We start from the raw sequence: 25,783 nt of genomic DNA on the forward strand, positions 1-25,783 counted from the left end.
CTGAAATGATGGCCTGGGAACACAGTGTCTAGATTTGAGTGGTGCTGGAAAAGCACAACAGTTCAGGCAGCATCCGAGGAGCAGTGAAATCGACAACAGCCCTTCATCAGGAATACAAGCAGAGAGCCTGAAGGGTGTGAACACAGTGTAATGTTGAAGTTACGGAGACTGGAAGATCGGGATAGTTTTTGTTGATTCTGGACAGAACGTAAGTGATCTCAGCTTTGTCACCGACTTTATTTTCCTCTCTCCATTGGAGAGAGATCACATTCTGAGCAGGAAACACAGTTGCCTCGATTAACTGAAGTGCAGAGAAATCTCTGGAACATGCGACCGGGAGCTTCCAGAGTGAGGAGAGATATCTGAAACCAGCAGGAAATGTAACTGACAACATCGAACGTTACAATGCAGTACAGGCACTTCGGCCCTCGCTGTTGCTGCAAACTGTAAAGTAATGTGATGTCCATTGTAATGGTAAATTAATATTTATTTTGAATCCAATAAAAGCACAGGGAAACAAATAAGTAATTACCTGACTTTACAGAGGCATGTGTTGCAGACAGACAGAAAAAAATGTAAAGTTAAACCGAAATAATAGCAGACATACAAGGCCAGTAAACTACCGTACCAGGGACAAACAGTCAAGGAATGAGAAAAGAAAATCCTTTTGATGTGGAAGACACCTTTCCTCACGTACCATTGGCGAAGGCATCCAGCGAGAGGCGGCAGGATTTGAGACGATGCATACTGCAGGCCCAAAAAAACGAAAGATTGTGTTTTCAGCGACGATGTGCGTACCTGATTCAATGCACACATAAGGACAGATATGAAGAAACTAAATTGGCTAACTCAGGCAGATAGAGCAGTCCAGGTAACCCCCGCCAAGAGGGTAGCCTGGCGATTAGATATGGTAGATGTCTCGGACCCAAGATTAAGAAGGGTCCCTACTGAGTGCAGGGCAAAAGGCAAACGTGATGTGTGGTTCATAGGAAGCTGTGAACCCATAAGAATAGCCCGGAAGTCTGAGTATTGTCCATGCAGAGCACGAGACCCGTTAAAACACGAGGCTGCCAAAGGATACTACTTTGCATCCCTCCTGAAAGCTTGAGTGATAATTCCCTGTGGATAATCACCGGTGAGAGCCCCCATTTTTCTGGTCAAAAAGGCAAACATTCCAGGTGAATCGGGGAAACGGAGCTTTTTTCAAGACCTGCAGGAAGTCAATTATGCTGTTGTTCCGCCCGCCCCAAATGTTCCTAATCCTTGTGCTATGTGAGTTCGAATTCCACCTGACAGTAAATGGTTCTCTGCTATGGATTTATCAAATGTCTTCTTTAGTGTACCGGTACACCCAGAAAGTCAATTCTGGTTCACTTTTCCACTCAAAGGCAAATCATATACATTCAAGCGACTTTGTCAAGATGACTGTGAGTCCCCCACCATAATTAATGAGGCTCGATGCTGGAGTCTGGGGATTTTTGTTTTAACCCCGGGGTCAGCGCTTCTGCAGTATGTAGACGAATGTTTAATAGCAGCACCAACAGAGGAACAATGTGAGAAAGATACGCTTGTGTCGCTCTGCCATCTCGCCAGGAATGGGCATAAAGCTTGTTTCGCAAATCTATAATTTGTGCAACAACAGGTGAAGTTCTTTGGTCATTTCTTGTCTGAACAAGGGAAGGGCATTGGTCAAGACAAAGTTCAAGCAATCCAGCAAATTCCAAAGCCTCACACGAAGTAACAATTGCTATTCTTTTTGGTCTTGCACTCCTACTGTCGATTTTTTATCCCACATTACACAACCCTTGAGGCGCCCCAAATGAAATTTCCAATGGCTTAGAGTTTCAGAACCAGAGACCGTTGCAGTTGAATTAAACAGGCGCTCCAAACCACACCTACACTGGGGGTCCGAATCCAAACAAGCCTTTTGTACAAACGGTAGATGCATGACATCTGAGCTGATGCTGGAGAATGTGGGAAAATTGAGGCAGGTAGCTTACATTTTGGCTAAACCTAGACCCCGTAGCGGCAGGTTTGCCAATATGCCTGCAAGCCGTGTTTGCAGCTGAAAAAGTTTCTTGTAGCGTCCAGGGACACAGTCGGCTTTGGAGAATTAACCCTCCTGGTCCCACATGCATCCTTACTCTTTTCCGAGCAAAACACAGCACACATGTCTGCAGCACGTTGGCTCAGAAACAATACTGTACTATTTGAGATGTCTAACATTACAATAACGAGATGTAACGTCCGTAATGCTGCTGGCCTTCTCGCCACAACAGGAGACAGAGACCCACATGACTGTGTCGCTGTAACTCACCAAGACCAGGCGTGCAGGATTCACAAACTCAGAATCAGGATATTGCGTTTTTTGGTGAATGGGTCCGCATTCAGGGGCAAACGGACAGGCCAGAATTGTGTTTAGTATGCTGTAGTAACTACCCACGAGATAGTCAAAGCGGAATCACTCCCTTGTCATCTGTCAGCTCAAGCAGCAAAGCTGATTGCCTTGACTGAGGCATGTCAATTGGCTGAGTGAATGATAGTGAATATTTACACAGACAGCAGATATGCATTCGGGGTTGTACATAATTGTGGAACTCTGTGGAAACACAGGGGCTTCTTGACCTACACTGGAAAGCCCAAAATACACCGTGGTCTGACTTCTGACCTCCTGGAAGCGGTCCTACCGCCTAAATCATTCGTTGTCTGTAAATGTGAAGCCCACACGAAAAAGTACGATTCCCTTTCTCAAGGCAATGCGAATGCAAACTCACTGGGAAGGACAGCAGCCCAGCAGCCGCCAAGTGGTCAGTTGACATGTGTATGTCAATTATTTGTAATCTAAAGCAGACTTATGGGAGGTCGAGTCGCAGGCCACGCCGAAGGACAAGCGTGAATGGACAATGGCAGGGTGCAGAATGAGGGAATGGGTGTGGTGTGGCCCCATTGGTAAACCCTGTCAACGCGATCATTATTCCCATTCCATGCCAATTAACACACAGTGAGGATCATGAGTCAAAAGGGGGGATGTAGCGAATAAAGTGGTATGATTTGATCTTGATATTTAATTTGGTTTCCGTGGTCGAATCTGTAAGTCCTCTTCGGACATTGTGCAAAATAATTTTCCAAAGGTCATCTTAGTCAGTCCGGGACTGAGGTTCAGAAAAGAACAAATGTTTCTGTGTTTTTTTTGGAGCTGGCTGTGTTTACATTCTCCCCACCTCAAGTTTATAAGGACTTATAAACTTCATTTCTGTCAGTCCAGGTGAGACACTTTGTGATGCGGGTAGTTTCATTGGCAAAGAAAATACCTTTATCCCCATGAAGCTTCCTTTCATCCTCTGTCTGCCCATTCATTCAATTTGATCACTGCTGTTCTGATAAATTTCACCTCTGCTGTCCTGTTGTTCTTCCGTAATTCGAGGGAACGTCGAACCGAATCCCAAAATCATATTAATGTTCGATTGTTCATGTTACATCAATGACCAGACCAGAACAAGCTAGCAGGAAATTGAATAACACAAAAAATATTTTTAAAATTCCTTCCAGAAAATTAACCGACTGCAAAGTCAGAATATGAGAAATGTCAGAGTGCACTGATATTTAGCCCATTTCACAATGCACAGATACACCTAGACGAGTTCAGTCTTTGCGAAATGTTTATTTATAATTGTCACAATTCCCTGGGGCAGATCCTCCCTCAATCCACAAAAATGTATGCTGTCAAAAACTGTTTCATTTCAGATTAAAATGGCTCAAGATACTTTCCATCAACCCAAAGGTTACTGCGCCATGTCAAGTGAAGTGTATCCAGATAAGGTTAGAACTCCCAGCCTTTTCTCCCACTGCTCTCTATTCCAGTTGCTCCAGCCTAGTTTGGAGCTCCCATCTTGGGCGTTTCACGCGCCTCTCTGCCTTCATAGAAGAACTGCATGCTCACGGACTTGGTCACTGGCAGAAAGAGTAAAAATTCACGCGTTCATTCCGCTCTCAAATTCCGATCGGATCTTCGCCACTGCGTCGCTAAAGTTCTGTGATTCCAGACCTGGAAGCCAGTGTGATTGAAGTGGGCAACCGTCGTTACAACCTTATCTCGAGGCACTGGTAAAGTAACGATGAGAAACTTCGTTGTTATTTAAACCAACATTTCAACAATTTGTTTGCTAAGCCTGTACATTTCATCTTTTCTCGAGAAATATCGAAATCAGTCTTCAACATTCTCAATGGTGGATTCTCCACAGCCACTGAGGACATCGAAGATGACGATACAACCCAATCTCAGTAGGTTATCCTCTTGTGCATGTGGTGCTGTTCCTCGCCAATCTTAGCCATTGCATTTATTGCTTTTACTGTTGGTTATTTTTTCACGTGATCGTATAGTGGCTCATCCTCTGCATTGTGGCCGAAGCAACCTCCATTCAAATCCGAGTATCAGTAATGCGCATTTGTTCCATGTTACTCCACATAACCCTTGCAAATCAAACGCAGAAAGGAAGAAATCAATTTTTAAGGTTAAACTCTCTCGAAGGTGATGATTTTCTTGCTTCAAACTTTATCTGCACCTAATCTCGGAGACATCTCTCCCTTTCTCGATCACTATTTTTCCATTCTATCCTTCCTCACATGCCACTGGGGCATTGCACAAAGTAACATTCACTTTCACATTGACACCGTTAAGTTAGTGCTGCAGCTGTCACTCTTGTTAGGTGAACTTGCACCAATACCACCATGAGGAGCTTTAAGCAATCAGATAATGTGGTTGGGTTATCAATCCTCATGTAAAGTGTTTGATTAGCATGGACCAGATATCATTGGAGCACTGGATTCATGAAAAGGACGCAGAACAGTATCAAGGAAAAGAGACTTTATTGGAAAAGACCAACGTTTGCGAATTCCCCACATTTATTTCTAGTCTTTATTCGTCTCTCGTTAGAGTGTTATGTATAATTCTGCAATTCACATAAAAGAAGCGATATGACAGCTGTGGAAATGGTGCAGAAGTGATTTGCCAATATATTGTCTGGATTGAAGAACTTCAGCTATGAAAGAGTTTCGACAGACTGGCTTTGCTTTTGTGAGAGCAGGAGAGATTGAGAGGAGACAGTATTGAGATGTAGGAAATAATGAGGGGCATGGATTGGGTACACTTAACGAAAGATTTCTCGATGATGGATGGATCAATTAATCATAGATTTAAGATAAGAGTCATAAACGTTCGAGTAGCTCTACATAAAAAAATCTTTATCAGCTTGCGAGTCATTGGAATCTGGACATCATTGTCCCTATGAGTCAGAGCGGCAGAAATTCTAATAATCTTCAGAGATACTTAACTGTGAATTTGTAATGCTTAAGGCATAGAACGTTAAATGATGGAAAATGGGATGGGGATAATCAAGCAGGTGTGATTGACAAGAGCATGCACAAGTAGCTTGCAGCCTCAGTTAGTTCTGACATCCACCTGGTGGCGTTTGGTAACCTCAGTTGTCACGTGGGATGCCAGTGTTCATTTTCCCGCTGGGGCGGCTCTGACTGTTTCAGGGTTTCAAGGTTTGTGTAAAAATCTGTTGTTCAGGTGAAGGATGCAGATGGTGTGGGGAAGTTCGATGGTTTTGGGAAGTTGGTTTGCGGCCGTTTCCTCCCCTTTCTCGGTGATATCTTCAAGGCAGATGAAACTCATGTGAAGCTCTGCTGTCCTGCAGCGTTTCGAATTGATTTGATTTATTTCCCACTGCATTCAATTGCTGTTTCTTGTCGTTACTTTACATGTCCCAATATGTTGAGTCCAGATCAAGTTGTTTTTTAATGGAGTCATTGGATGAGTCTCGTCATTCTAGAAATTCTCTGGCTTCACTCTGTTTAGCTGGCCCCAATGTATTTGTGTTGTCACAGTCGAATTTGTTGTCCTCGTCATCGCTGTGCATTGCGACTTGGAACAGCTGGTTGTGTTGTTTAGTGGATCTTCCAGAAATATTTTGCAACAATAGATATTCCCGCAGATTCATTGTCAAAACCAACGCCAGGAGGACATGCCATTACCCAACAAACCAAGCTCTCTAAATTATAGGTAAAAGTATGTCTCGGCACGTACAGCCAGACTCCTCTGACCACTCGGAGTTATGAGACAGCATAAACCGAAAGACATATTGGACAACAATTCACCAAAACATGGACCAAATACGCATCATAGGCAAGACAAATTTGGATAAAAAATATTGCATGTCGTGACTGCAGGAAACGTTATACAGGACAGACAACTCACGATACGCATTCTTGAAGATCAACTTGACATGAAACACCACTGCCAGGTGTCCGCAGTAAGTTGACTCATGACACTGAGTGTCGCTGATTCCGTGGCTGGAATCTCGCAATGTTTGACAGTCTGCAGCAATGGAGAATGTGTTTCTGGAAAAGTACAGCAACATCCAAGAAGCAGGAGAATGGATGTTTCTGACATGGACACTTCATCAGATATTCGGCCAAAACGTCGATTCTGCTACTCCTCAGATGCTGCCTGATCTGCTGTGTTTTCCAGCACCACACTCTTGACTCTGATCTCCAGTATCTACAGTCCACACTTTATCCAACGTCTGCAGCATTAGGTAGTTCCTTGTGTGAGGGAACTGTTGATATTACAAATGTAAAATTCGATTGCTGATTGAGAAACAGCACAAAAGAGTGTTTCTGTTGTTTGAGTTTCCTGGCTGCTCAATGTGTGCTTCTGTGATCGCACAGTTTGCAGTGCTCTGGGGAGCGGCTGCAGTTATCTGCGTTTACATCCTAGATGCTATTGGTGCTGTTTGATTTGTTCTTGATTTGTGCAACAGTAACACAGTGACAAATCAATTAATATTTCAAGAAGGCAGACCGACGTGGAAAATGTCGAGGTGCTGGTGACATTTGATCAGAGATTACCGAGATTCAGGAGAAACGAATGTTGATTTCTTTCGGGTCGTGATGAAGAACAACCAGGGAAATAAGTCATCAGCGGGTACAGTTTACAAGGGCACTCATAGGAAGCAAAATGCGAAATAAAACGTACAAAATGACGAAGACAGATGAAGGATGAGAGTAATCATGGGTAATCTGACTTCCACTCCGCAGCTCCCCTAATTCCGACACCCAGTCCCATTGTAAACAAATGTTAGAGAACCATAAACATTAACGTCGTCAATTGGAACAATCCAAGTCTTTTCTAAATTTTCGATTCGGCTATTAGTTTCAGTTATTTTTTTTCTTTCCTGGGAAATCATCTCTTTCATTGTTAGCAATCATAAAGGGAGCCATCCTTTTTGTCATGGAAATAATAAGATACTAAACTTTGTTTGTGCCGTGTATAAGACTCCACGGTGTCACACGTTTCTTCTACTTTCTCTCGATTTTAATGGTATTCTGTCTTTTGAATCTTCCGACCAACGAGCATGACCTCATTATCCGGACATGTAACTGCATCTGACAAGTTTTTGCCCACTCACCCAATCTATCTATATGCCTATTCATATTGCCACGATCTCATCATAACATTCTCTCCCACGCGTGTGTATTGTCAGCAAATTTGGACATATTATACACTGCCCCTTTCTCCATGCTATTAACAGAGAGATAATTGAAGCCTTGAATACACCCAGTCTTGAATGGCCTCTGCTGTAAATGTTTCTACATACTTGCTACCCTCTGAATGTGAGAACATCCTCCTCATTTATTTCTTATGTGGGTAACCCCTTCCCCTGAGATTGGGATCTCCGGTCCTTCACTATTCTGGATATAAAGTAGAACAGAACAAACTTTTAAAGTAAAACACAATCTCACTGCTGTCTCCAGTGCCAGTTCTGAGTTTTCTTTTTTAACCTCTGTTTGAACAAACTGCCCTGATTGGCACATTATTACTGACAATGACACATCTGCTTCACAGGTGCTTCAGTGCCTGTGATTGGAGTGGAGCTGAAAGGCGCAATAAAAGTGCATCTTTTTTCACTCGACCATTGCCATATTATTAATCTCTCTGCTCATGAAAATGGATCCTTTATATGCATTCAATCTCTCATCAATACCGAGCATGTTTCACTCACAGTTGATTGTAAATGATTTCTTGTTGGATGAATTATCTCTGCAACTCCAGAAAAACGTCTCAACAACTCGATATGTTCTCAGGTCTGCTCATTTCTTGACATACAGGAAGCTCGCTTCAAAGAAAACATTTCCAGTGTCGTGAATCTCTCCACAAAAGGAGTTTTATTTATCTCTCTACATGGTGCAAAGCAGAGGATTGTGAATAGATTCTGGGAAAATGTTGCCAATTGTCAAGTGGGAAACCTTTCAGCAAGCAAAACAGAAATCCCAGCGTCGAGCTTTGTGAATCTTTCGATATTCCTTGGGGCGCGGATTCAGTGGAAAATGAAGGGTGAACTGGCTGGCTGGGCAGAGACAGTTTAGAAATCTTTCTGTTCTTTCGGAGGCCGGTGTTTTGACTCTGATGTACTCCGGTCTTATATTGATCTGTGACATTGAAGGATTCTGTTCCTGCACGTCAGAAAGTCAAATCTCATCTCAGCTCCGGGGCAATTAGAAAATGCGGGAACAGATAGGACACTGAAAGGCTGGAAATGAGGCGATCTCTGTAGGAGGATAACTGATTTCCGGTGTCATGCATGTGACAGTAAAGGGTGGGATCAGCCTATTCCCATGTCTTCACCGTGAATTGCCCAGGATTTATTTCGGAAACGACATACTAATTAAAGATGTTTATCAATATGGGAGGAGCAGGCTGCAGCTTGCATTCGGGGATCATTGAAGCCATTGGCTCAACAGTCTCTGTGGCGATGTTAGTCAGTGCGTTCGGCTCTTCACTGACAGGTTGCTGTTCTCCCACGACGCAGGAACAGAGCGACAGCTGTTCTCACACAATCTGTTTTTTTTTTTGTCCGCACAGTTCCGGGGTTTTACCGAGTTCAGAACAATATTCCTCAAAAGGCTCGAAGGGAGAAGGTTCCGGTTTTAGGAGAGCTGGTTCCCGGTGACATCGATGTGTCTGCAAAGTGTGAGATCAAACTGTTCCCATTGTCCACAATGAATGCTCCACGATTAATTTTGGAAACGTCAAAACAATTGAAGACAATTTTCATTTTGCGAAGGACAGGCAAAAGCTTGAATTCACTAACAGCCTGCTTTAGGAGATCCTGCAAGGGGCCTACTACAAGGGACTCCCTAGCCTCTGTGGAGCAATTGGTCCTCTCGTTTGGCTGTTAACCGAGAGGGTGTACCCACGCATGGAGCGTTCGCTGTTCTTATCCATCCGACTCCTTTGCTGTGCACTTTCTGGTTTTTAATAGGGTCAGTAATATGTAGCCAAACGGAAACCAATTCAGTGAGGAAACACGAATGCGTTTCTGTATTGTTGAATGGCTCGTGAAGGGTTGTGGACACCCGGACTCTCAAACAAAAACCGAAACTGCTCAAGGAACTCGGCAGGTATGACATTACCTGTGAAAGAAAATGGAGTTCTGAAAAACTCCTGGAGAAGCTCCGAATCGTTGTCTCTGTTTGTCTCTCCCCAGATGCTGCCAGATCTGTTTAGTTTTTCCTGCAATCTCCCCCTTTCTTTTTAAATGAATGACCATTTCAACCATCGAGATTGTTTACACTGTCCAAACATGTCCTGACATTTAACCCAATCGAAACTGTGGTGATTGAATTCAAACAAATAAACTTGAAACGAGTTTAGTAGCGCGCTTCTGCAGTTGTGGCCAAGTGGTTGACGCGATGGGCGTTAATTCCACTGTGGATTCCTCATGCAGTTAAGCATTTTCTGACTGTAATTGAGAGCCGAGAGTGAACTTGAAGAGTGCTTGTTCTCTGCATTCTTGTTTCAAATTCAAATCGCAGGAGAAGGTGAAATGCGTATAACTCAGGCAAGGAACGTTAGTAATCTGCAACCAACCGCCTGTCAGGATAGAAAAGGCAGAAAACACCAAAGCAGGTAAGCTCCATTTAATTGTGCACTTCCATGACTGAATACGTTTGCCTCTCTGACAAAAGTGACGCCAAATGAGATAACAACTGTTCAGGGGATTGTGTTGGACTGGCGCAGACTTAGTGGGCCAAAGGGCATTTTTGTGCTAGACACTTCCATGGCCACCTGCGAGGTGGTCAGTTTGTGAAGTAACAGGACATTCTTTGCAAAATGTCCCTAGGTGAGGAAGAGGTCGAAGCTACTCTCCCCGATAGTTCTGACAGTCACGGTATTCATTGGCACATTTCAATTGGTAATAACTATTACGGTGCATATTTGTGGAATCATTCTATCTGATAATCAGGACGATGAGACCGTGATGTCTCATTAACCAGCCGAGAGCAAGCCCTTGCAGCTTACATTCCCTGGCTCTGCTTTTTAGATAAAGATTACTTTCTAGATGTGCCTGTGTTTATATCAAACAGCTCATTGACATCGGGACTGGACGTTCACGGGAAAGTGGAGGTGTGACAGAGGCAGAAATAGAACAAGATGAGACGTGAAAGTGTTAGATTTTGCCGTGGGTCCGTTGCTTTTTGTGAGGAATGTCTGCTGGGCGCTATCCTGTCAGGCCCCAGGAGCCAGACGGCTTATTTTGGTGGGATTTGTGTTATTGAAAGTTACACATGAGAAGCGTGTTCGATTATTTCAGCTCAGTATCCATTTCATATCGCGGCTCACCACAACGGTGCACATTTTCTGGCGAAGTGCCTTGTATTCCACTTCAAGCCGCCTTTCTCTGGAGAAACTGACAGACGTCAAGCACATGGAGTGGGGAGAATGCTGAGGACACTGTCACTGTCGGGGAATGTGCCTGTGTGACTGCTTCTGTATGTGAACATGAGAATACGCTCCTCAAAGGGGTTACAACAGTGTGACCAGGTCAACCTTCAGTACCATTGTTATGTCATTTAAGATCACAGGGAGAATGTAACTGCTTCTAACCGGGACGAGAATAGATGTATGCCTCATATCGTGCGCTTCACGATGGACGAATGACCCTTCTCCACTCCTCTCCCACACGCTTTTTAAACTCGAGGCCAGAGAGAAACTGACCTGACGACAAAATCGCTTCACAACCTTCTACTACCAATTTTGCAAATTTATTTCTATCTTGCTACCTAAAACCTTTAATTAAATGTAAAGAAAATGAATGTGCGCTCAGCAAATGGGACACCTTTGGTTCCAGTCCTTCAGCCTGAAACGACCCTGCACCACCATTCTCAGCATACTGCTGTTAAACTAATTTTATATCTAAGTGGAAAACTTACATTTAACTCCATGCGATCTAACTTTATGAATTAGTCAACCATGTGGAACCGTGTAAAACATTTTATTAAAGTCCAAGTGAGCAAAGTCTCTTACTTTGTCCTCATTGATCTTCTTGGTTACGCCCTCAGAAAACTCAATCAATTCTGTGCAAAACCATGCTGATTATCCCGATTCATTCCTTGTATCTAAACATTCATATAAATCCTATCGTTTAGAATTCCACCAAACAACTTACCCACGACCATAACCAGACACAATCATCTATCGCTCCCAGGCTTCTGCGTGAAGTCCTTTCTAAACAAAGGCACAATAGCCATCTCCTGGTCATTCGGCGCCCCACTCGTCATAATAGATGATAAAAATATTTCTACGAAAGTTTCAAAGGTTTCTTTCCCGAACTTCCCACAAGTTTCCGGGAGACAGGAGATCAGATCCCAGAGAAATATCCAACTTTATATTTTCCAGGTCCTCCAGTCCTTCCCCTTTTCAATGTGAACGACTTTCAAAACATCAATATTTAATTGTACCCGTTATGTCGTTCTCCATGGTGTAAACTGACGCGAAGTGAACATTATATGTCTCTCCATCTGCTGAGATTCAAGACAAATGTGAGCTCTTTCATCTTAAAGTCCTATTTGGTCTCAAGTTCTTAATTATTGTAGATTCTCTTTCGACTATACTTAGCTTTATGTTCTGATGACATCTTATATCCTCGATTGACCTTTATAATATCCTCCTTAAGAATGCCCCTCCACTCTTTATATCGTTCAGAGATTCACTTGAAACCATGTGTTTATATGGAAGCTGTCCCCTTTTTTAAAAAAAGTCTTTTGACAAGGCGTATATCTCAGCAATCAACATTGTTCTAACGGAATACCTACAATGTGGAACCCGGCCATTCGGACCAAGAAGGCCCCACTAATCCTGCGAAGGGAATCACACTCAAACTCACACCTCTACTCAATTCCTGAAACTCTGCATTTCCCATGACCAAATAACGTCAGCCGCACATCTTTCGTCTGGGGAGGAATGTGCAAACTCCAAATACACAGTCATCCAAAGTAGATATTGAACCAACATCGCTGAGGCCGCAAGACATGGGTAGTCGCCACTGAGGCAGCCATTATAAACCTCCGATCCATCACTCAAAATATATCATCACCAATACCGACTCTGACTGTTCCAAATGCATCTGCCCAGAGCCTCCTATTGACTGAGGTCTAAACCTCTTCCTGTGCTTTCCTATTCGCTTGAACTGAACGCCTGCATTGTATTTGCCTTCCTAAACACCAACTCAAACTGCATGTGAAACATAAGAGAAAATTGAACTTTGAATTCTTTCTGCTTTCATAAAATTGTTTGTGCCTCTACTCTTACCACCAAACATATGACCGCACACTTTTCCACAAAGGACCGCAACTGCAACTATTTTTTCAAAGCACTCAGTTTGTTCAAGTCATTCTGCCGCATGCCCGCTTCAACAATAAGATCTGCCCTTACGCCGATCATTGTGTCTTCTTCAAATGGAGCAACAACACCCTCAATTCCTTTGAATGGATCCTCCATACATAATGTGAATAGATGTGTTGCCAACACTGACTCCTGCTGAACTCCACTAGTCACGGGCTGCCATCCTGGAGAAGACCCCTTTACCCAACTGTCTGCCTTCTGCCAATCAGCCAAGCCTCAATCCATGTCCTCTTCTTTAGCACCTTGACATATGCCTGGGGAAATTCAAGCTGGTCACCTCCACCGGCTTGACATCGTCTAACTTGCTCATTACCTACTCAAAGCATTTAACACAAAGCTGATTTATTTGATTGTTATCGAGAATATTCCAACTTTGATTCCAGGCCTGAATGTGAAGAACAACAATGTTCAATTGCTGTTGCGATATGTAAACACGACGCTGCCTTAGTAGGGTCGATGAGTGAGTGAATTCCTTCCCTCAGTGGAATCCTCTATTCTCTCAAGAGGGTCGATGAGTGACCTAACTGTTTTGCTCACATGGAGCAGGTAAATGCTTGCGGCCAAATGCAAACCAGATGGTGTACTGAGAGTTGAGGTGATCGCTTAAACCTATTCCTGCAATAGGTTCCTTGAAACGTCTCTCACAATTCGAAAATATCGATGTGAAATCAGTTCTACAGAGACCGGACACCACATCCCACATGCTACATATTTGATAGGTCTATCCACAATGTGATGACGTTCATGATGAACTGTCCCCAGGAACGTTTATAATGATTAATGTCTTTATTCAGTGTGAACACGTTGAACACACGCAAGTATTCAGCACCTTCTACAGCACTTCCCGCATTCATGGCATTTAGAAAGACCTGTTAATATGGCGAGAAAGGTGATGAGCCATCCGGTCGCTCGGACTTTGCAGCACGGTCCCACAGATTTGGAATTGGAAAGGATCTATTCGGGTGAGCACGTGGGTCAGACGTCAGGTCTCTATATATCTTAACGGACTCTTATTTATGTGGACATATTTCTCAGAGATGAAACACATAGAGGTTTGATAACATTTTCCAAAGTTCGGAGAGAGAAAAGGTTTCTCATTAGTATGAGCGTCGTGTTCGGTTCTCCAATCGCTGGACGTTTTAAAGCATTTTCCGCAGTTCATACACTGAAATCGTTTCTCATCATTTTGAACGAGTATGTGTCGCAGCAGGTCAGAGACAGAGTGAATCCCTTCCCACACTCTGAGCAGGTGAATGGCTTGTTCCTGGTATCATTGCGTCCATAGGAATTCAGCTCAGACAGGGAAATGAATCCCTACATTTCCACAGTCATTCCTCACTATGACTGCAATTGAGGTGTGTAAGTCTGATGACTGGTAAAAACCTGGTCCACACGCACAATAAGTGAACGACTTATCTCACACTATTACCAGAGCTTTTTCCTTTCATGTTCGAAATCTGATCAAGTTGTATTTGGGATAAACTTCGTGGCTTCATCAGATTATGGTGGAGAGGTTGACTTCTAAATCTTCCCATTCTAATATCCTGCGAAATTGATGTGATCCCAAAATGAAAGTGTGAAACCGTCTTTCAAAAGACTCTAGAATCTGTCTGAAGATATGGTCTAAAAGGTAAGGGATTTTCGACACTAAGAATTTGACCAGAATTTTGTCAGAATCTTTCATGCACACAACTTCCACCACAGAGAACGAGCAGGTCAGCAGGTGGATATAAACACGATCGCCTCCATGTTCCCTCCAGGTCAAACACTGTCCTGACATGTCTGACATACAGTCCTGTTGGAGCAGACATTTCTTACAATTCAATCATTGCAAAATTGAGGCCTCTGACTTCAGTCCCAAAATCAAAATTCACTGCCTCGCCACTGAGTCGAAAGTGTGATGCTGGAAAAGCGCAGCAGGGCAGGCAGCAACGAATGAGCTGGAGAATCGATATTTTGGACACGAGATTTCATCAGGAAAGAGGTTTGTGAACCGAGGGGGTACAGAAACAAATGGAAGCGGGTGGGGTGGGACAAGGTAGCGGAGAGTGTGATAGATTGATGGAGGTGGGGACAATGATGAAAGGTCGCAGCGCAGGCTGGAGCAGATAGGTGGGATGGAAGATGTACAGACAGGACTGTTCATGAGAGTGGCGGAGGCCCTGTACCTGAATGAACTTGGCTGTGTGGGAGGGAGAGTTGACTGTTCAGCCAGAGGCGAGTGGTGTTATTTGGTGCGGGTGTCCCGGAGATGTTTTCCGAAGCGCTCTGTAATTAGGCATCCAATTTCTTCAATGTCGAGGAGACAGCAAAGGGAGCAATTGTTACATTAAATGACATGCGTGGAAATGCAGGTAAAACTCTGATGGACATGCAAGTGTCTTTTGGGCCTTTGACAGAGTTGAGGACGGATGTGTGGTTGGATGTTTTCCAAACCCCGTGTAGGAATGAGAAGGTGCTGGGAGGGGAGGGTGGTTTTGTGGAAGCGTGCACTTTGTAAGGGGTGGAAGAGGGAATAGTCTTTATAGAAAATGGATAGGGGTGGGGAGGGAAGCACATCTTAATTGTTGGGGTTCATTTGCAGCTGACGGAAATACCGGAGGATGACATGATGTCTACAGAGGCTGCTAGATTTTAAAGTATTGAAGAAGGAAGTTCTGTCCTTGTCATATTTGGAGTGATGGGTTTTGGGAGTGGGGTTGAGGGAAGTGGATGAGATGAGCTGGAAGGCATCATCCGCGACGTGACAAGAGAAAATGCCTCGCCACTGATTCAAATTTCTCCCTGGCACTGGTTTGAGTCTGAACAGATACGTCATTACCATGGTGACATCCTTCAACTCGTGATGTGTTTTTAACCACATATCGCCATCATCACCATGTCAGCCGACTTGCACCTCATTAACATCATTAACTCTTCCAACGTCTCTGCCCTTCTGCAGCTCAAACGCTAAACCATTCGTTTGGACGACACGGTCATAATACACTTCGATCCGTTCTTTCAAATGTCCTCCCCGCTCTGGTGCTAGTGGAGCAATGGATATATAGAGAGAAGAGTTGAGCACGTGGCTACACGGATGGTGCAGGAGGGAGGGTTTTGGATTCTTGGATAATTGGGGCTTTTTCTGGGGTCGGTGGGACCTGTACAAGCAGGATGATCTTCATCTGAACCAGAGGGATACCAATATCTTTGGGTGGGGGCGGGAAATTCGCTAAGGCTATTGGGGTGGGTTTAAACTAATCCAGCAGGGGGATGTGAACCAAAATTGCAGTTCAAGTATAGAAATTTTTGAGAGTAGGGAGGTCCAGAATCAAGCTGCAGGGGCGCAAGATGCCACCAGCAAGCAAGAATTTGGTTTGGAGTGTGTCTGCTTCAAGGCAAGGAGCATCCAGAATAAGGTGGATGAACTTGCAGCTTGCATTGGTACCTGGGAATTCGATGTTGTGGCCATTTCGTAGACATGAACAGAGCAGGGACAGGAATGGTTGTTGCAGATTCCAGAATTACAATAAGAACAGAGAAGAAGGTAAAAGAGGGAGACGTGTGGCTGTGTTGGTCAAGGGCAGTATTACAGTTGCAGAAAGGATGTTTGGGTCTCGTCAACTGACGTAATATGGGCAGAAGTTAGAAACAGGAAAGGAGAGGTCACGCTTTTTGGAGTTTTCTACAGGCCTCCGAATAGTTCCAGAGATGTAGACGAAAGGATAGCAAATATGATTTTCGATAGGAGTGAGGGTGAGACGGTAGTTGTCATGGGGGACTACAACTTTCCAAATATTGGCAGAAAACACTATAGTAGGATTACTATAGATGGGTCAGTTTTTGTCCACTTTGTGCAGGAGGGGTTCCTGACACATTATGTAGACAGGCCAACAAGGGGCGTGGTCACATTAGATTCGGTAATGGGTAATGAACCCGGCCAAGTGTTAGACTGGGAAGTCGGTGAGCACTTTGGTGATAGAGATCACCGTTCTGTTGAGTTTCCTATTGTGATAGATATAAATAGGTGTATACCACTGGGCAAGAGTTACAGCTGGGGGAACGTCATTTATGATGCGATTAGGCAGGATTTAGGAAGCATAGGATGGAGAAGGAAACTGCAGTGTAGGCACATTAGAAATGTGGAGCTAATTCAAGGAAATGCGACTGTCTGTCCATGATAAGTATGAATCTGTCAGGCAGGGAGAAAGCTGTAGAGCGCGGGAGCCGTGGTTTACGAAGGAAGTAGATTCTCTGGTCAAGAGGAAGAAGAAGGCTTATGTTAGGATGAGATGCAAAGGCTCATTTTGGGCGCTTAATGGTTACAAGGTAGGCAGGAAAGATCTAAAGAGAGAGCTCAGATGAGCCAGGAGGCGACGTGAGAAGTTGCTGGCCGATAGGATTAGGGTTAAACCGAAGGCTTTCGATATGTATTTAAGGAATAAAAGAATGACGAGAGTAAGATTAGGGCCAATCAGGGACATTAGTGGGAAGTTGTGTGCAGGGTCCGTGGAGATAAGGGAAGCACCAACTGAATACTTTTCAACAGTATTCAGTCTAGAAAACGGCAATGTTGTCGAGGAGAACACTTCGATACAGGCAACTGGACGAGGTGTGATTGAGGTTCACAAGGAGGAGGTATTAGAAATCCTGAAGAGTGTGAAAGTAGATATGTCCCCTGGGCCGGATTGGATTTATCCTAGGATCCTTTGGGAAGCCATTGGAGTGATTGCCGAGCCTTTGGCATTGATCTTTAAATCGTCATTGTCTACACGAATAGTGCCAGAAGACTGGAGGATAGCAAATGTGGTTCCCATGTTCAACAATGGGAGTAGAGACAATCCTGTTTATTATAGACCAGTGAGCTTCACTTCAGTTGTTGGTAAAGTGTTGGAAAATGTTATAAGAGATAGGATTTATAATAATCTAGAAAAGAATAATTTGATTAGGGATAGTCAGCATAGTTTTGTGAAGATTACGTCGGGCCACAAAAACCTTATGGAGTTCTTTGAGAAGATGACCAAGCAGGTAGATGAGATGATGTTGTGTATATGGATTTCAGCAAGGCGTTCGATAAGATTCCCCACAGTAGGCTATTGTAAAAAATCCAGAGGAATGGATTGTTGGAGATAAAGCAGTTTGTGTCAGTAATTGGCTTGCTGAAAGAAGACACAGGGTGGTCGTTGTTGGGAAATGTTGCTCCTGGAGTCCACTTAACAGTGCTGAGCCGCAAGGATCGCTGTTGGGTCCACTGCTGTTCGTTTTATAAACGACATTGATGTGGGCGTAGAAGGGTGTGTTAGTACATTTGCAGACGACACTGAGGTTGGTGGAGTTGTGGATAGTGACGAATTACGTAGAAGGGTGCAGCGAGATATAGATAAGCTGCAGAGCTGGGCTGAGAGGTGGCAAATGGAATTTAATGCGGACAAGTGTGAGGTGATTCACGTTGGTCAGAGTAAGAGGAATGCAAATTACTAGATTAATGGTAAGATTCCTGGTAGTGTAGATGAGCAGAAAGATCTCAGTCTCCAGGTACACAGATCCTTGAAAGTTGCCAGCTAGATTGACAGAGTTGTTAAGAAGGCACACAGTGTTTTAGCTTTCATTAATAGAGGGATCGTGTTCTGGAACCATGAGGTTATGCTACAGATGCACAAAATTCTAGTGCGGCCACACTTGGAGTATTGTGTACAGTTCTGGTCACCGCATTATAAGAAGGATATGGAAGCTTTGGAAAGGGTGCAGAGGAGATTTACTCGGATGTAGCCTGGTATGGAGGGAAGGTCTTACGAGGAAAGGCTGCGGGACTTGTAATTTTCTCGATAGAGAGAAGAAGGTTGAAAAGTGACTTAACAGAGACATATATTATATTCAGAGGGTGAGGCAGGGTGGATAGGGAGAGCCTTCTTCCAAGAATGGCGACAACCAGCACGAGGGGACATAGCTTTAAATTGAGCAATGATAGATAGAGGACAGGTGTCAGAGGTAGTTTATTTACTCAGAGAGTAGTAAGGGTATGGAACGCTTTGCCTGCAGCGGTAGTAGATTCCCGAACTTTAAATACATTTAAGTAGTCATTGGACAAGCATATGGACGTACATGGAATAATGTAGGTAAGGTGGGCTTCAGATTGGGATACAGGTCGGCGCAACATCGAGGGCTGAAGGGACGGTACTGCGCTGTAATGTGCTATGTTGTATGTTCTGTGGTCCAACTTCCTCAGCTTCTGTTCAAGGGTGCACTTGCGTTCTGTTCACTGTTTCATTGTGCATTATCTGAATGACATTTTTACCAACGCCCATTTTCCCAAACGTGCAATGCGGCCTTCGCAGCTTTATCTTTCCACACGGGCTCCCTCATGGTGGAAGGGAAGGAGTTGCAGGTTATTCACCCAATGATGTAATCCTGATGTCTTCCAATACCTCCTCTGCATGTGGGTGTACTCACAACAAAGGTTGCTCAGCCATCACTGGGCAGCTAAATTTCAAAGGTTTCATCATTTTCTATATACCTCTTGACTGTCTTCCCTCTATGTATCACTGTCATGTCGTCCAGCCCACTCAAGAGCAAACAGAGCTGGTCAATAGCATGCCAACCCAGCCAGCGGACACGACACCCGAGATTATGTTTTAAAGTGCTCTCTCAGATATGTGCATTCCCTCGAATTCCAACCTCCAGAGCATGTTCGATTTGAACTCTTTCACGTTTGGTGCCTAAACGTCATCTGCCAAAGCCATAAATTATGAAATCCCATCGCTATGTAAATCGCACAGGGCTATAGGAAAGGAATTACTCACCAAGTGATGAAGAAAAACTGTTACACATGCTGAAATTAAGGACAATTATTTGGTATTAACACTACAATGTGCCTTTGTCATAATAGAAACTTCAAAACCTTTCCTCTGTATGAGTTTAAACAAATGTTGATCCCTGTCACATTATGAGATATTGGGAAGTTGAAAAAGTGTTATAACAAACAAGTGATCAATGAAGTGGGTTTCAAGTCGTATTTTGTCACACAAAACGAAGCTTGTATCACAAAACTGATTTGACAGAATTTGTTCTGCTCAAGGTCATAATCTTTTGTCAGTCTCAAGACGTTAGTGCTTCCTTAACTCAGTGGTTCGAGCCCTGGTTTTGTAAACCAGGAGTTGTAGCCTCCATTCTCACGGCAGTCTTGCTGAATTTTCTTACAACTATTGCAGCAAGCATCCGAAGGTGCGTTCTATATGTTGTTAGGAAATATTTTTGAAGGAACAGCTGGAAGTCATTTTTTACGCAGATCAGGCCTCATCTGTTTCAGTTTGGAAGTCCACATCCGTGTTTTTCTTTCGAGGAATATGAGAATGACAAGCTTCTGATGCGAAGAATGCCTTTGTTTGGCAGGAAGAACAACGTGACTCAGTAGGAGCAGTAAAGTAATGGTGAAACAGTGCAGGACGAAAACGTACAGGGATGCGGCTGTGTGCTTCCGTTCCTTCTGTAGAAACAGGAATGTGCTGGAATCCAAATTAAACAGATAGGAGGCTGGAAGAGCATAGCTAGCCAGGCTGCCCCAGAGGTGGAGAAATCAACGTTTAGCAGGTTCCAAATATTCACGATTGGGGCAGTCTTAGAAGGACAGCCTCCTGCCAGTTTACCTATGTAAACAGAAACGGGTTTTAAAGCTAATAGTGAACAGAGAAGTGGCCAGACTGTTCAATTCTTCATTTTATGGAAATTGGGCTCTCCTAATTGGGCTCTCTTCGTCGCTATCAACAGATGTGTCTGTATAGTTCCCCCTATGGGTCAAAATGAGGTTCAGTTCTCCCGCAGGTCAGGAACAAATGTGACTGTATCTGACTTCAGTCTCCATCGCTGGTTCATTTGAGATTAAAACTTTGCATGTAAAGTCTCATTGAAATGAACACTTCAGACGTCAGGCTGTGGGCCAAGTATTGGTATCTGGAAACGAGAATGGATGGATGTTTAATGACTGGCACTGACATAATGTATTATTCTGTGCTGTAAAAGAACGGTGTCACGAACATTCTTTTTTGATAGAAATTTCTCATCGCTGGAAAAGAAAGCTGTGCTGCTGAGAGAAGATATAACTGCACATGCCGTCCTTCCTGGTCGGCTAATGGTTACGATGCAGCGCTCTCACCGCTGTGGTTTGGGTTCATTTCTTGGTCAGGGAATCAGGATTTATTGTTCCTAATAAGGGCAACAACAAAAGTAGAGCATCTTTGACAGGAATCGCATTTCAAACGCGTCCGCATGTGCCTTGCAATATTGTACAGGGCTGCAAGTTGGCTCACTGGTTATCACTGCTGCCTCACTGCGCCAGAGATATGATTTGCCTACAACTGAGTCGACTGTCAGTAAGGTGCCTTATTCAGGAGCAAATGAAGAGAAAAAGGGTAAAGTATTGCTCTGTGAGGATTAATCCCTGGAGGATTGGTGTGCATTTCTTGCAGCGAATACTCAGTTTCTGAACTTTAGGCATTCTATGTTCCCTTACTGTGTTGCTTTAGCAAATGTTCAGAAAGGAGAGAAAAGTGAGGAAAAACAGTCACTTCCCAGTCAGGGATTGATACATAATGCGACAACTGACGGATTCACTTTTGAAATAATTGGCTTCCATTTTCACTACGTTGGTCATGGCAGTATACAGCATTAGAGCGGGCTTTAATTTGTTGCATTGGACCCAGCATCCTTTCTCAACATGAACAATACTGGAATATAAAGAGATAATAAAAGACATGGATAGCGATGACTGGAAGGAAAAGTCGTCAGGAAGAATGAACAGTGTTTACTTGGAAAGAAAAAAATGGAAAGGAATCCATCGATGTCGTGAGTGATAATGACATTTGAAAAGACAAGGCGGGGTTTCATGGCGTGGTGGAAAAGACGAATAGATCATGTGGTGTGACACCAGGTAAAACTGAGTTGTGTCCATATGGAAGGGTTCCAGGCGATGTGAGTTTGGTGGGAGTTAACAGGAGGGAAATTCCCTCATTCGTATGGCTCTATATCTAGAGTTTAGAACTTCAAAACCAGGGATGAATGATAAAGGGAAGTTTGGAGCACGTTTTATTTTCCTTCTACAGCTATTGCATTTGACAGACAGACAAGTTCGGGAATTCGTGGTGCGCTGTGACACCAGAGCATCAGCTTCTTCCCTGTCTTTGAACCGGGCCGCCTGCACAAGGAATGCCCTTCTTTTCGGGGAGGATCAGAAGGCGGTAACTACACTCTCAAACAGAATGGCATATGATCAGAACCAGGTTGGAGAAAAATTACACAATGCTTTGCACATCATTAAATGGAGTTGCATTACATTACACTACAAGAGCAGATTTGTTCACGCAAATTCGAAGGCAGCTTTGCAGATGGGAAAGCAAGTAAGAAAGATACGTACTTGCCCATGTGAAAGGCTGCAGTTTCGGCCCAGTTTCGAACTGGGGACTTTTCGCGTGCGAGATGAACGTGATAACCACTACTCTACCGAAACAAGCCGTTTCCAAGCGCTCGTTGTTGTCCAGCGTAATTGACATCTTGAAAACCTAAAAAAAAAGACACGTGAAATTGATAACAAAATGCAGACAAGGATGTCGCCAATGTTTGTACCGTAGGGAGAAGTGGAATAGGCTGGGTGGAATAGCTAGCGTAACGGCTGCGACATGAGCTTGTGGAAGGGTTGTAAACTGAGTATTTACGTGTTTTACCCAAGTTGGGGTGAGTTGAAAACTCGAGAGCATAGGTTTAAGGTGAGTGGGCTGAAATTGACAAAGGATCTGAGGCACATTTCCCACACAGAAGGTTGTGCGTGTTTGAAATGATCTACCAGAGGAAGTGGAGGAGGCTATTACACTCAGAAAATTGCAAAGATAATCGGATGAGTTTCTTGATAGGATGCGTTTAGAGGGATTGGGGCCAAATGCTAGGGAACGGGACTTGTTTAATTTTGGCTATGTGGTGAGCATGGACGAGATACCCCGCAGTCTCTGTTCCCACACGGTGTACCCAATAACGTTGTGTTGCTTACACCGGCTTTAAAGGATTACTTTTTAGCGGAGTTTGCCGTCGCAGTCTGTGGCACAATCATTTAGTCTGTTCGACTGCTCACGGGAAAGGTAGTATTGTGAAACACTGCAGAAACGAACGACTTCGTTACTTTAGTTCCGACTGAACATACTCTGTGAACTTTTCCCAGATCCAGAGTTGAGGATATTTGCTGCTGGAAGTTACCTCAGAAACCCTGTTAAATCGAAATGTATTGAGCGAATCGCAAAACAGAAAGCATTTAACACGGAACACAAACAAAACTGGCATACCTCATGCATTTTCAGACACAGAGATGCATGAATGCTAAATGTGATACAGTCCGAGGGCATGAGTCATAAAGTAATCTCACAACAAACAACAGGGCAATTCCAAACTACTCTTTCAAACATACTGCAGCCTTAGTGCACCACCACTTTCCAGACAATGCTGAAAAGAGAGAAAGAAAGAACATAATAAGAATTGGCCGTAAAAAGTGAATTTCACCAATCAGAGTCTCGATTAGATAATCTTTCCCTTCCGATGTTTCCAGGACGGAAATGAAGTAAATGGGAGAAATTCAATAACGTATGACATCGAAATTCATTGGAACGATTTTCCCATTAGCCAGAAAGCCAAATAACAACGAGTAGAGTCACCGTAGGAGTTTGTTTCACAACAGCGATGAAATAACAGTCTCCATTCGGTTCCAGTAAAAGCTCAACTTGCCTGGAACGGCAGAACTGTTTGCGATTTACCCCGCGGGAGGCGAACACGATCACGACAGCAGAGACACTTTGAAATATCTGGCACTATCCCACACTACAGTTAATTCCCTGGGAAGTAAACGCATTTCACTTTTGTTTTTAACATCAATATACTTTGGGGACCGAAACAGCATTTTAGCAAGCTGCAGCGTTGGAGTTGATAAGCTGTCATGGCAGTGGTGGGATTCGAATCCTAGGCCCTTTCGAGCCTGGAATCTGGATCCAGCGCCTTAGACCGCTCGGCCGCACTACGAGCCGGGCCCGCGCCCATTTTCTTGCATTTCCAATTGTGCTCCTGCATAACAACAGATGCAAACTCACATGAAAAGGGTTCCATGATACCTCTCCGACTCGCACAGCTGCTGGGATGTGCCCGGCTACAATGTCAATTCCGCAGCAGATAGTGATAGCCCATCAATTCAGACAAAAATCAATGGTAAGCTGAGTCTATCTTCTCAGACTCTTTTCAACTATAAATATATCTGTGAGCGCGTGAGAATATATGTTCGCTTATGATTTGGTCAAATTACCATGAGCTGCTTGACATTACTGCAATTTCGATTCTTGCTTTGCTAAATGATTTCACCCATTGCTCGAAACAGGACGACTTTCACGTTTACACGGAACGTGAAACACACCGGACTACAGGGAAAATGTACAAAGCTGAGCAGGCCGTGTTCCACATCATACCGTGCAGCATAGTTTCAGTCACTGTGTCTGTTTTTTCAGAATAAGAGTCCCATAGAATGGTCTCCACCCTAAAACCGGAGGTAGCATTACATTCCGAGAACGACAGATCACATTGTGAGGATGCTCTTACCTCGGAGCCAGTTCGAGATACCACTTTCCTTGCCTTTTACCTTAACCGAGCAATTTGCTGCTGAGATAGTCACTCCTGGACAAGAGCCACATGGATACCAACTGAGTTGAAAACCTGTGTGGGAATCGACGAGAAGCGATTCAATAAATTTTGCTAAATTCCATGGTGCTTTTTAGAAATGCAGCTTCTGTTCACCTCAATCTAAAAGCCAGTTTCTTAACATAGTAACAGAAGTCAAAAGGTAATTACCTCACCTCACCCCCACTCCAGAAAAGGTGCTTACTGCCTTTGAGTGCTTTTTGTTCTTGATGTGAAGAGTTCTCACGCCTGAGTCACCTTCACGTCTCTGGTTGCTGAGTGAATCACAAAGAAGGAATTTCACCAGAGCTGCAACTGCCTCACTTCTCCACTCGCCCTCCCCGTTTACATTTTACTGCTCGTCAGTGATTTAAAGAAAACCAAATGGCTCCGACAAACCGTGGTGCAATGCTCGGAGTAAACTGTGCAGGGCAGCTCAAAACAGAGAATGCTCAATCGTTTGTCCATTGGCCTTTTAAAGATGGCACCAGTGCCATGTACCACGGAATATCCAGGGATATACGGGTGATGCTGAGTACCTACAGCCATGATGGGTGGGAGAATCGGGCTGGCATTGAATGAGTGGGATACCATGGGGTGAGATGGGTAGATAATTAGTTAACTTAGATAAGATCGCATCAGGAAACTAATTCAGCTTCGTGCAGAAAATCCCTCTGTCACACTCAATGAAAATGTCACTTCGACAAATTATTGTTAGATTCAACCCAATGAGTCGAAGACTCTGCTGACCCCAATCCCAGTTACAACGCTGCAGCAGCTTGACCAATGCTCTGAATCACAGGGAAGGAGTTTAACGTCACCTTACCCTTGGGACACAAGGCAGTGTGGAGGGAATGATTTTGGTATCAGTGGCGGAGCACTTTATGGTAAGTCATTATAATTCTATTAGTTTTAAAATATAGATGGAAAAGGATTAACTACGTCTAAAACTTAAAGTTCTAAATTTTTGAAAACCAATTTTGATGATATTAACTATGAATTCGATTGGGACAGATATTCTCAGAAAAGGGGGTCAGTTGGGAAGCATATATCATGTATAGACAGCGGGAATTGAGGTTATTTTTCTTAATTCATTCACGGGATGAAGGCGTCCCTAGCTAGGCAAGCATCTATTACCCATCCCTAATTGACCAGAGGGCAGTTAGCAGTCAACCACATTGCTGTGAGTCTGGAGTCACTTGTAGGGCAGACCAGGTAAGCATGGCAGTTTGTTTCCTTAAAGGGTGTCAGTGTACCAGATGGATTTTTCCGACAATCGAAACGGTCATCATTAGCCTCTTAATTCCTGATTTAAAGTGAATCACTAGACGAGTCTGAAGGCAACAAGAGTATACTTAAGAG

This window comes from Chiloscyllium plagiosum, unplaced genomic scaffold, assembly GCF_037043375.1.
Source record: "Chiloscyllium plagiosum isolate Xiang-an unplaced genomic scaffold, Cpla_swu_hap1 HiC_scaffold_38, whole genome shotgun sequence".
NCBI lineage: Eukaryota > Metazoa > Chordata > Chondrichthyes > Orectolobiformes > Hemiscylliidae > Chiloscyllium > Chiloscyllium plagiosum.